The 12,969-nt window shown below is 41.8% G+C and overlaps 1 protein-coding gene across 1 annotated transcript in view; it reads left to right on the top strand.

Moving 5' to 3' along the window:
* FSIP1 (fibrous sheath interacting protein 1) overlaps positions 1–12,969 on the top strand; it is a 597,082-nt gene that overhangs the window by 126,931 nt on the left and 457,182 nt on the right. The gene's annotated exons all lie outside the window — the stretch shown is intronic.

Genomic DNA, 12,969 nt, shown 5'->3' on the forward strand with positions numbered 1-12,969 from the left:
GCCGGAGGAGTGATGGGCTAGCTGCAGCCATGCCTCTCCTCCCCTCCCCAGACCCAAGGAAAAGCATCTCTTCAGAGATGCTTTTGATATGCACCATGCAGGTTCTGGGGCAGTTGAGGAGGCAGTATTTGCTACTGAGCTTCCTGGATTCTTCAGTAATCTCCCTGGAGTCCAGAGAGATTACTGATGAACCCAGGAAGCTGAATAGCACATACTGCCTCCTCAACCACACCGGAACCTGCATGGGGCATAATAAAGCAAAATCTTAGCCACCAAACCCCGCAAGCAGGGGTCTGGTGGCCGTGGCAGCGCCATGGGAGGCCTATTATACCCACCGCTCATGAGGTGTAGGCTTGTCAAGGAAACTCTGAGGGAGATGGGTATGGAGTTTTAGAGGTTGCAGTGGGGAAGGAATTAAACAAAGCTGTCAGCCAGTATGGTGCAGACATAGGTAATGCACACTCCTTTCCCTACTGATTGGCTGAAATCCTTTCATCCCATCACAGAGGGGTCAGATTAATAACAGCCTTCTGAAGTGTGCAAAGATTAGGCAAGTCCATCTGACTTTAGAACACTACTTCATCACCATATCAAGAAATCAAACTAGTGTCATCTTTCTTCCTTAAATTCCAGCCTGGTCAGTTAAACCCCAAAGCAAATAAGTCTCCCTGGACTGCTCAGCCAACCGTGATAGAAGTGTAAGATGAAAAAGCAAGTTTGATATAGGTACTTGATGATGGTCTGCCCTCACTAGCTTATTCTGTAATAGCACCCTTCTTAGTGGGGGGAATAAATGGCTGAAATAGTTTTGTAGACCATCTAACTGTACAGAATTGTTTGGCTCACAGAGAGATGGAGCCTTACCTGGCCATAATGTCCACTGCTAGCAGTGGATTTATCAAAACTGTCTATTCTAAGGTCTTAAGTTGGAATCCACTTGTTCCTGTATTTGCAGTGAAGGCTGGAATATAAACAAGACTTCACTGTATTTACAAGACTAGTCCTAGACAAAGTCTGACTCCTGTATGCGTGCTGCTGCCGTTAACAAGAGGTTTGACAACCACTGATGTTTTTGAGGGGTAGCTGTGTTAGTCTGTATCAGTAAAAACAACCAGGAGTCCTTGTAACACCTTAGAGATTAACAAATTTATTTGGGCATAAGCTTTCGTGGGCTATAACCCACTTCAGCAGATGCATGGAGTGGAAAGTACAGTAGGCAGGTAAAAATATACAGCACATGAAAAGATGGGAGTTGCCTTATCAAGTGGGGGGTCAGTGCTAACGAGGCCAATTCTGTTAGGGTGGATGTGGCCCATTCCCAACACTTGACAAAAAGGTGTGAGTATCAACAGAAGGAAAATTATTTTTTGTAGTGACCCAACCACTCCCAGTCTTTATGCAGGCCTAATTTGATGGTGCCACACCATCAGGGGCTCATTCACCTGCACATCTATCAATATGATATATCATCATGTACAAGCAATGCCCCTTTGCCACATACATAGGTCAAACTGGACAGTCTCTACACAAAAGAATAAATGGACACAAATCAGACATCAAGAACTGTAATATTCAAAAACCAGTAGGAGAACACTTCAGTTTCCCTGGACACTCAGTAACAGACTTAAAAGTGGCCATTCTTCAACAAAAAAACTTCAAAAACAGACTACAAGGAGAAACTGCAGAACTAGAATTAATTTGCAAACTTGACCATCAAATTAGGCCTGAATAAAGACTGGGTCACTGCAAAAAATAATTGTCCCTCGGCTACTCACACCTTCTTATCAACTGTTGGGAATGGGCCACATCCACCCTAATTGAATTCGCCTTATTAGCATTGACCCCCCACTTAGTAAGGCAACTCCCATCATTGCATGTGCGCTGTGTGTGTGTGTGTGTGTGTGTGTGTGTGTATATATATTTATATATATATATATATATATACACACACACACACCCCTGCTCACTGTATTTTCCACTCCATTCATCTGATGAAGTGGGTTATAGCTTATGCCCAAATAAATTTTAGTCTCTAAGGTGCCACAAGACCTCCTCGTTTTTACTGATGTTTTTCTTTAACAAAGGAACCAGGGTTCTATCCACCCTAAATCTAAGGATCTTAATCTACTCCTTTGATGTCCAGGGGAATTTTGCTATTGACTTCAAAGGGAACAGGATTTCGTCACTACTTGACAGCGCATCTTCAGGAAATAATGGATTGTTATCTAGATTTGTCCCCTTCCTTTGCCCAACCATATGGTTCTGTTGCCTCCAGATAAGTAGGGAGGGTAGGGCTACTATCAGCCTCCCTTAAATTTCTACAGTATAGTTTAGCAGCACATGCACTTTGTCTGTGCACTGTTTGTCTAGGCAAGGCCCACTTCAGTATGTACTTCTGTTGAGAAAATCCTCCCCTCAAAGTGCTTATTACAGTCTGAGCACAGTTAGAAATATTGTATGTGGATGGGTTAGGGAAGTATTTTCAATTAGCAAGGTCTAAATCTGGTGAGGGGAGGGGCAATTCTTGAATGATTTAATTGGTAGTTTGCCTGAGTGAAGGGGTGGGATTTCAGTTTTAGCTCCTTTTCTGTGATACTCAAACACTAGTGAAGAGTCTCTAGCAATTTAGAGAACAGTTGGCTTTCTCCTAAAGTTACTTTTAGTTTAATGGGCAACAGACAAGACAACTTGAGTTTCAGCTGACAATACCTACCGTGTTTGAAGTCTCTCTCTTTCCAGATGACCAAAATGGCTTCTGACCCTGACATTCTTGACTTGAGAGAGGAGAGAATTTATTTCTGTCTCTCTCCTTCCTGCCTCTTCAAACCTCTCTCTTGTAACCTAAACCTTACCTGGATCTAGTGAGCCTGTTGCTAGTGGGTGTTAGTCTTACTCTGTTTCCTGCAATTCATGAAAGCTGAGCCAGTAATTACAAAGTGACTGCCCAAGGTTAGTTGCAAACTGCCATAGCTAGGATAAGGTGGAGGTAGACAAGGGAATGGACTTCCAACAGAAAGAGCTGACATTGGAAATGGATGTGGGACTGAAGGCTTCTCCCAAGGTGCTGATCGTCTCTGCTAGCAGTGGACTTCTGTGTAACTTACTGTGTGTATTAACTGCTACTGTTTCGTTGGTTTCTCTAGGTATTCTATTCCAATTTTCCTATTGTACCAAGTCTGCCTGTCTTCTGCTGCCAACTGAAGCTTAGCTTAATACTTGTCACACTGTCAGTGTTTTTGGAGACTGGCCCTTGAGTTAAATGTTCGGTTTAGGCTTTCCTTTTTAAGTTTTGCCTATATCCACAGCTGGATGAGGAAGAGGAAGCCCAACCTCTGTTAGGAAGGGTCACTTGTGAAGACTTGTTTACTTTCACTGTCGACTAGGAGTAACTAGCTGCCTTTGCTCCTTCGGGCTCGAACCGAGGTTGAATAAAAGCCATCTGAGATGTGACCTGATTTAGACACCTTGAGGCTACTTCATACCAGTGTAATTTCATTGCAGTCAATGAAGAGATACTACAGATGAATTTGGCTCACGGAGAGAGGAGGAAGGTTGCCACCTCCCTTTGGGAAATTACAGGTTCTGAATTCTAATAAACTAGCTGGAGGTAAAACAAAGACTCTAGGCAGTTGCTGCAACCTGATGCCTAAACTCTGCAAAGTCACTTTTTTTGATTCACTTTAACCCTTCCTTTGTTGATTCTCAGTAGCACCTACTATGCTTTCCAGTGAAGCTATAGAAGTGGTAATATTGGAACATATCAGGTACATTCAAGGGGTGGTTTTACTAACCACCCTACTTTGGTTAAAGGGAAGGCTCATATTAATTACTATGAGCAACCTTGACAGGATATAATGCCCTTAATTCATCTCTGCAATGCCCATTCACACTATTGGGAGTTCTGCATGTGGGTCAAGTCCTACAGAGTATTAAGAGTTGACAGCAAAGCTATTCATAATCATTCCAAATAATATTGTTTTTAAATTTGGCATTTATGGTCATTTAAAAAAAACAAAACAAACAAACAACCCAACACCTTCCTGTTGCTTTTGATTTCTTTCAGAAAGAAAAAAATACCTCAAGGAAATGGTGAGAGATTGTTCAAGATCTCTTACAGTTCCTAAAAACTCTTATGATCATTGTTTCTTTGGTTTGTGCATGTTCACACAGGTAGTACACAACTTTGGTCTTTTTCTGCTTTTCCTTATGGGTAAGAACTAACACATCAAATGCACTGGAATGTAATTGTGTGTCTGTCTGTGTGTTTACATAAAAAGGCAGTCTGACATCTCCCCCCTTCTTTCTTCCTCACCTCCCACCATCTTCCCCCACAGAAGGGAGGGTCTCTTCCTATGAATACCATGCTGGAAGTTGGTTTCTGGGAAGTGAATTAAGTCTGTAGAGTTTTTTAAAAGCCATTTTCCAGTTCTGTCTTCAGACTATTTGCTGCCTTTGGGGAATGGAGGGAGGGTGTGGGAAGTGTAGATCTTTAAACTGTTTTAAATTTTATTAAGAAGATTGTGCATGTACAAAGTTATCTTTAAAAATCAAGTGGAGTCTCCCTGATGTGTGGATTCAGCCCCAGGAGAGCATCGCCACAGACTCCTCAGCTCCAGGGAGACAACTTTAGGCCTGCACCCCTCAGAAGACCACTCCAGTTTGGTCAAACTACTATGTGAGGAAAAGTAGAGGGTAGCAAGGGGATGTAACACTTCTTCCTTCTCACTGATATGTTGTAGTCACATGATGTAAGAAGACAAACATGGCCAAGATCTTACTAAATGTGTGCTTAAAGTTAGGCTCCTAATGGGGGATTTTCAAAGGCCCCTAAGAGAGTTAGGTGCTTTTGAAAATCCTGACACTAAATATGGACTTTTGGTGCCCAAACTTAGACTACTTAAAACAAACAAACAACCCCTCTCCTCCCAACTTGGGCATGTATCTCTTTTCCAAATCCTCTTCCTTTCCTTCTGTGGTATCAGAAATGTATTCAGATCTGCTCTGCATTTCTCTCTAAAGATCCATAGGTGAGCAGTATTCATAGATATTTTGATGTGCAGCTTCATCTCCCCTTGGACTTTTCTACTCTTGTCAGAGATGTTTCATTTTTAAACTTTGGAGTAATTAATTGCCTCCAGTGGCTGCCTATGGAGAATTGAAGGGGTGAGAGGGAGAGAGGTTCTCAATGTATTGTTAAAAATACTCTTACACTTTCATGGAGAGTGTCCCTACCGAATGCATCTTATGTTCTCCCAGCTGAAGAAGTACAGCCGATGCTCTCCTGTGAAATCTTTGTCTAGACTAGTCCTGAAGTGCACACGCCCTCTCTGCCATGGACTGAGACCCAGTGAGAATGTAGCATTTTGTTTATCTTGGCTGTGTGCCTCCAGGACTCCTGCCTGTAGTGATGATGACTGGGAGGAGCTCCTTTTTTGTATCTGTGCAGTATATTTGCTTTGTGCTTTCTTTCTGGTGCTTTTTAATACTTGGAATTTTTTTCTAATAACTGGTACAATTTTTAATAAAATTGTTAAATGCTATGTATTCTGTTCTTGCTTTTTGTATGGTTTAATGGCTGTATGACACTCCATCCTAGTGACTTGAACCTTCACAAACTGACCAATAGTTCTGTAATTTAGTAAAATAATATGGAAGTACAACTTCGGTTGGTAAACTCTGTAAATGGCTGATAGATCCATCTCTATACTCTCTATTACCTAGTCTTTACCAACCTCTGCAACGAAGTCAAGATTTTCCTTTAATACTCTATCTCTGCACAGAAAAAAAGAGTATTTCCCAACCCACTGGTGACTGAATAATCAAATACATAAAATATAAAGCTTTTGAGACTGTATTCTTACCATAGTAAACTGGGCTTTACAAGGCTGTTGGTAACTGAAGCTGCACGTCTAAACTTTCCCTTTCCATGCACAAAGTTGAAAATTGTATCTTAACACAGGTAACAATGTGCTGCCTCCAGACACTTAAAATGTGGCTTCTGGCAGCTGTTTACCTGCTCTTCCTATGCAAGCTCCTTCAAAGTTGATCAGCTGCAGGCTTTTATTGATGATGAATGCAATTACATTTGTTAACCAAGGAAGATGCAGGTCTATACTACTACTAATTATATTTTATGCAAATGAGCTGTGGCTCTGGAGAATGAGATGGTGTCACCAGTCGTAGCTGAGCGCCCTTCTTTGGCTACTCCCTAGACTGCTGTGAGGGAACAGCCTCCAGCCGCCTGGGTGTCTGTCTCCAGAGCTTGACTGGAGCTCAGCCACTGCCCCTAGGCCAGGGGTTCTCAAACTGGGGGTTGGAACCCCTCAGGAAATTGTGAGGTTATTAGATGGGGGGGGGGGTCGTGAGCTGTCAGCTTCCACCCCAAACCCCACTTTGCCTCCTGCATTTATAACGATGTTAAATATATTTAAAAGTGTTTATAATTCATAAGAGGGGGGGTTGCACTCAGAGACAAAGAGTCACGTACAAAAGTTTGAGACTCACTGCCTTAGGCTACGTCCAGACTACCCGCCGTATCGGCGGGTTAAAATCGATTGCTCGGGGATCGATATATCGCATCTCATCTAGACGCGATATATCGATCCCCGAGCGCGCTTATATCGATTCTGGAACTCCATCAACCCCAACGGAATTCTGGAATCGACAGGGAGAGCCGCGAACATCGATCCCGCGCGGTGTGGACGGGTGAGTATTCCGATCTTAGATATTTGACTTCAGCTACGTTATTCACGTAGCTGAAGTTGCGTATCTAAGATCGATTTCCCCCCCCTCCCCCCGTAGTGTGGACCAGCCCTTAGACACATACTTGAGGTATAGGCCCTTTCTCTAGTACCCCAACTTGAGAGCTGGAACACGGGTATTCAGTTGCCTAGAGTGCTGACCCTTCAGACTCTTTTGTAGCTTATGCACCTGCTTTTGGAAGCCCACCAAAAGCAAGTGCCTTCTGGGTTATCATTTAACTCTCTCAGGAGAAACTTGGTAGTTGTGAAGCATACAACACACACACACACTTTGACCAGAATCTAACACATTATTTACTTAATCACCTGAGAAATATACAGAGTATAGATTATTTAGAAAACAAACATTCTAAATGCAATGCTCCTCACTACTTCACCCTTCCCTTGGGGGACTAACTGTGTTTAGGCTGTAGGAGAGACTGTCTCATCAGGCCCCTACATATTGTTGAGTTGCTTCTCACTCCTCTTAAACAGGAGAAAAATGGCTACAGAGTAAAGCAGCTCTTGCACTCTTAGAACTTTTTAGCCTCCTTTATCAGATGTCCTGCTCAGCTTCCCCAGGTGATCACAGACCCCTGCCAGGTGGCTTTGTTGCCAAGGTGACCTTACCCTGACAAATCAGTTCTCTAGCATAAACAACTAGGAGTCCTTGTGGCACCTTAGAGACTAAAAAATGTATTTGGGCATAAGTTTTCATGGTCTAGAACCCACTTCATCAGATGCATGAAGCGAAAAATACAGGAGCAGGTATAAATACATGAAAGGATGGAGGTTAAGTTTAGGTTTTGTAATGACCCACCCACCCCCAGTCTTTATTCAGGCCTAATCTGATATCAGACTTGTGTCCATTTATTCTTCTGCATAAACTGTCTGGTTTGGCCAACATACGTGGCAGAGGGGCATTGCTAGCACATGATGGCATATATCACATTGGTAGATATGCACGAGAATGGGCCCCAGATGGTGTGGCTGATGTGGTTAGGTCCTATGATGATGTAACAGAACGCCACTAGCCGTCACCTACAGCCCCCAACTAAAACCTCTCAAGCGCATCATCAATGATCTACAACCTATCCTGAAGGACGATACCTCACTCTCACAGACCTTGGGAGACAGGCCAGTCCTCACCTACAGACAATCCCCCAACCTGAAGCAAATACTCACCAACAACTACACACCACACAACAAAAACACTAACCCAGGAACCAAACCCTGCTACAAACCCCAGTGCCAACTCTGTCCATATATCTATCTATTCAAAGGACACCATCATAGGAACTAACCACATCAGCCACACCATCTGAGGCTTGTTCACCTGCACATCTACCAATGTGATATATGCCATCATGTGCCAGCAATGCCTCTCTGCCATGTACATTGGCCAAACCAGACAGTCTACACAAAAGAATAAATGGACACAAATCTGACATCAGGAATCATAACATTCAAAAACCAGTAGGAGAGCACTTCAGTCTCTCTGGTCACTCAATAACAGACCTAAAAGTGGCAATTCTTCAACAAAAAAACTTCAAAAGCAGACTCCAACGTGAAGCTGCAGAATTGGAATTAATTTGCAAACTGGATACCATCAGATTAGGCCTAAATAAAGACTGGGAGTGGTTGGGTCATTACAAAACCTAAACTTAATTTCCCCACTACTAATTTCTCCCTACTGTTACTCACACCTTCTTATCAACTGTCTAATGGGCCACTCTCTTACCACTTCAAAAGTTATTTTTCCTCCCTTGGTATCCTGCTGTTAATTGATTTATCTCGTTAGCCTGACCTAACACTTGGTAAAGCAACCCCCATTCTTTCATGTATTTATACCTGCTCTTGTATTTTTTCACTTCATGCATCTGATGAAGTGGGTTCTAGCCACGAAAGCTTATGCCCAAATAAATTTGTTAGTCTCTAAGGTGCCACAAGGTCTCCTCATTTTAGCTGATACAGACTTAACAAGGCTACGACTCTGAAACCTTCTCTAGCATAGAAACCAGCCCTCTGTCCTTTCTGAGTACTGGGGACCAGCATGGTTTAACAACCCTCTCTTGTTAGGCCTTTGCCACTACCACTGTTGGAATTTTGGTCCAACATGGAGGTGAAAAGACAATAGAAGACAAAGGACCACTTTTAAAATGGAGTTTTCATCTTAGTAAAGATACACAGAGAATTCATAATCTCACAGCATCCATGAATTGTACAGATTCCCCAAGTCATCCCAGATGGTAATGCATCCCCGCCAGCTGCAAAGTCAAATTCCTGATTTCACTGCTCTAGTAAATGCACACTTATACTTAGGACCCTGACGTGTACCCCTTTGTGGAATTCAATTTTATTGAGTTCCTGTAAATGATTGGAGGAAATATTTCCATTGAATAATGGTAACCAGTCCAGGCAGGACAATGTATGTGTTTAATAATTTTAATATACTTCATTAAAGCAATGTTATTAGTGAGTTTTTCATCTCCAAAAGGCCTAGGAAACTGAGTTAATGTTCCTACTCCAATGTTATGTTGCCTTGTTTTGGTGTATGCATTACAATAGGGCCTTTCATTCTATGAACACATGATGTATGCAGTAATATGAAAAGCAACATGCACATCTAAAATTATAGAAAAAAGTACAATTTCTTTTCATTGTATTAGATTTGCTGAGACATGTGTCCCCTGCCCAGTGTCTTGTGATTATGAAAGAGCTTATTGTAATACATTCATACAAGAGGACAGAGGTAAGATTGATGCAGCTGGGGGAATTAACTCTGAATTTCCTGACTCTTGTATGATTAAAACCTCAATTTTTTCATAATTCTTTTATTAAAATGAAATGTGGCCTTTAAAAACTAACTGTATGGTCTTAGCACTGACACGTAGCTGGAACAGCTGAAAGAGCTTTTACCTAACAGGAAACATAGGCTGGTGCACAAATGGCTGGAACACAATCCTTCCTTGGAGATCTCCCAAAGGACTAAACCCAGCCTTGCTTAAGTTATGAAATTAGATGCTATCACAGCCTGTAGTCATATGAGTGCAGCCAACTGAGGTGTTTTTTTAACTGTATACATTAGAACCTGGGGTGAAGAGAGATGATGGGCTTGAGCACCAAAATCAAATCCAACATGCTCTTACGCATTGGAGTACTCCCACTAGGTTCAACAACAAGGTGGCGATTTCCTCCTCAGATCCTGACTAGACTCAAACGTGCATACTAATCAAAATTAGATAGGAGCAGAGTCCCTCACATAGTCTGCTTCCAGCCACTGTCCCTTCCTTGTAACGTGATGAGGCAATCATGATGTGTTCTTCCTAGGATGTATTTGCACCATAGTAACAGCTTTTAAAAAATGTCTTTTAGTTTCATACCATTAACTTTAAATGGTACGCTTTAGTGACAAGATAAATAGTTTAAGCTGGGTTAGTGCTGCAGGAAAGTGTTTATTAAAAAGTGTTCGGCCTACCTTTGAAATAAAATAAAATAATAATAAATGCACTGTTCTGATGCTCAAAGTTCTCCTTGCCTTACACAACCAGATACATAAAGCACTAAATTCCAGTGCCTCCTTTTGCTGAAGTTAAGGTGAAGAAGCTACTACACTTAGTGGACCGTGATTAAACATCCAGAAAATTTCAAAATTAAATACCTTGATATATGGCAAACGTACCGGTCCTTGCTGAGCATGATGTATATGAACACTGCCCAAAGCAAGCTTCTGTCTGCTTACACATCCGAATCATTCAGAAATAGATCGGGATTTAAAAGATACTTTAGAAACTCCCTTCATTTCCAGTCTAGCAACAAGTCCCTTTTATGTTTATTTGTTTTTTTGTTGGGGGGGGAGGGGGGCAAAAAGTCACTTTTTGAGACAGACCTAAGTGACTGGGAAATAGTGGCTTGAAATGGGAGAGCTTCAACTGCATTGTGGCATTCAAACAGCCAGGGACATTTTTAACCATGTGCAACAGAAGTGACTTGGCCCCTGTGCTTTTGTGGGCATCACCCAAGCTGAGAAGTTTTCCAGCGGAGGTGAGGAGCAGAGGCAACTTGCCAATTAATTTCCTCCTTTCTGGCAGGTCAGGACAGCTGTTTCTGTTTGAATAATTATACATATATTTGCTGAACAGTAGGAGTTTGCTTAATGCCATACAATGGCAAACAAAGTCCCTGTCTCAAGGAGCTTCCAATACAAGCTAGGGTGCGTTCAATACATGTACAATCCCACATGATTGGAGAATGAAGTGGGTGGTATGTCTGAAAATGGTGCAGACTTTATATAAACATACACATATTGCTAATTAGCATTAAAATGCTGCATGAAAACAAATATGCTTCCTTCCAACAGGTATTTGAATTAAAAAGTGGATGATAGCTATTAGCACTGAACTACTTGCTATTATATTTTAATACTTGCTACTGATGAGTGTTTGCTGCTACTTAGACTTCCTTCCCATCTGATACAGGTATTGCTTTTTGTTATTTTGAGGTCCTGATGTCTGTTTGTCCCTGGAACAAAATTAAGTCAATATAAATGTTCCAGATGAAAGGTCTTTAAACCTTGATTTCTCCTAAATGATTTAATTCTCTCCTCTCTAAAATTATAATAGTCTCTTTTCTTTCCCTATTGAAATCTGTGTCAGCATTCTCCCTCTCTGTGTTGCCTCAGGACTCCTGATGTATACAAAGGATCCTCTGTTTTTCACTCTTAGTCACATGCTTAACCTCAGTGCTGTAAACTAAACTGTCCACCCTCTGTGGCTGGAGATGACCCTATTTATGTCTGTAGCTCAAATCAAAACAGCAACAGTCGTGAAAACTCTGTATGATGGAGACCACTAGCTTTTAGTAAATGGACAACAAATCTTGATTTTTGCATAACTTAATGAGTTCCAGAGTTTATGGGAAACTTCAAACAGAAATAATAAGCAGGAGATGGCTAATGGGTTATATGAGGAAAAAGTTCTTTGAGTCATTTTCCTTTACCACCCCTGGCGTTTATTGCAGATGATTTATTAGAATAGTTCTTCTGTGTGTGTTTGTTTTTAGGCAGTGTGAATTCTGTTTGAGACAGTGAAGTGACAGCCATGTTCAGGGGTGACTACTTTAAAATTCTTTAGTTAATTAACCACTGGTGAAAGGTGCCAGAATGATAGGTCTGAGGCATGAAGTCTTCTGTATCAACAGAGCAGGCAAAGCCTGTCAGTTATAGTTCAGGTTTCTTCCACATACTGCCCTGCTAACATCTCAACCCTGAGATGGCAGAACCATCTGTGTATGTAAAGGGATTTGGTTTCAGTACTCAGCCACTCTTGAACCTTTACGCTAAGACTGCCAATAAGGGTGCCAATTGCGAGGGGGCTTTTCATAAGGTATGCACTTGTCCATTGGGAACCGGGCTGAGATGACAATCACCTTTCACAAAGGCCATTCAACAGCCAACAGATGGTAACGTTTGGGGAGGGATTGGGTGGGAGAAGAAACATTTTATAGAGGAAGTGGGTCGTTAACAACTGAAAAGCCTGAAGTCATGTTTAGTTCCATGCAGAGAGAACACAAAAGGACTGATAATGTCCACAGACAAAGGACTATTGGGTTTTTTTCTCTGTGTTTAATTCCCACTCATATTAATTAATAAGACCTCAAAAATAGACAGGGATCCTTCTCAGTGAGGGGTTCTTGCTCTTTTGCTACAACCTCAGAAGGTAGTGGGGGAAGAGAAACATTCCTACAAAACAGTCAAAGTTTTTCCAGTCCAATCCCTTTCCTCCTCCTCACAGTCATCTAAAATGCTTCACCATTTCTTTCAGAATTTGGCAAGAGTTACAAGAAAAAAAGTGTCTGTATGTTGTTTTTAAAAAAGGATTTCAACAATCTCCTCAAGATCTCTCTGTGACCCCATTCACAGTTGCCGGCTGTTTTACAGGCAAATTTTCTTGGCCACTCAGAATTTGTACCCTCAAGCACAATTCTTAGACCTGCTTTTCTTTAATCAGGAATTCCTGAGGCTCTTCAGAAGGGTCAGAGTAAATCACTTGTTCTGTCTTCTCCTCTGAATCCTGATACAGACAGGCCGCTTCTGACAGTATTAGGTCATGTAGTCCATCCGCCTGTCAGTGCAGGCATGTTCCCTAGAGCATATTCTCCAGTGCTTTGATTAGTCTGATTTTAAATGTCCCAAGTGACTGGCTTTCCACTACTTCCCTAGAGAGACTGT

The sequence above is a fragment of the Gopherus flavomarginatus genome, chromosome 5 (genome assembly GCF_025201925.1).
Source record: "Gopherus flavomarginatus isolate rGopFla2 chromosome 5, rGopFla2.mat.asm, whole genome shotgun sequence".
In the NCBI taxonomy this organism is placed as follows: domain Eukaryota; kingdom Metazoa; phylum Chordata; order Testudines; family Testudinidae; genus Gopherus; species Gopherus flavomarginatus.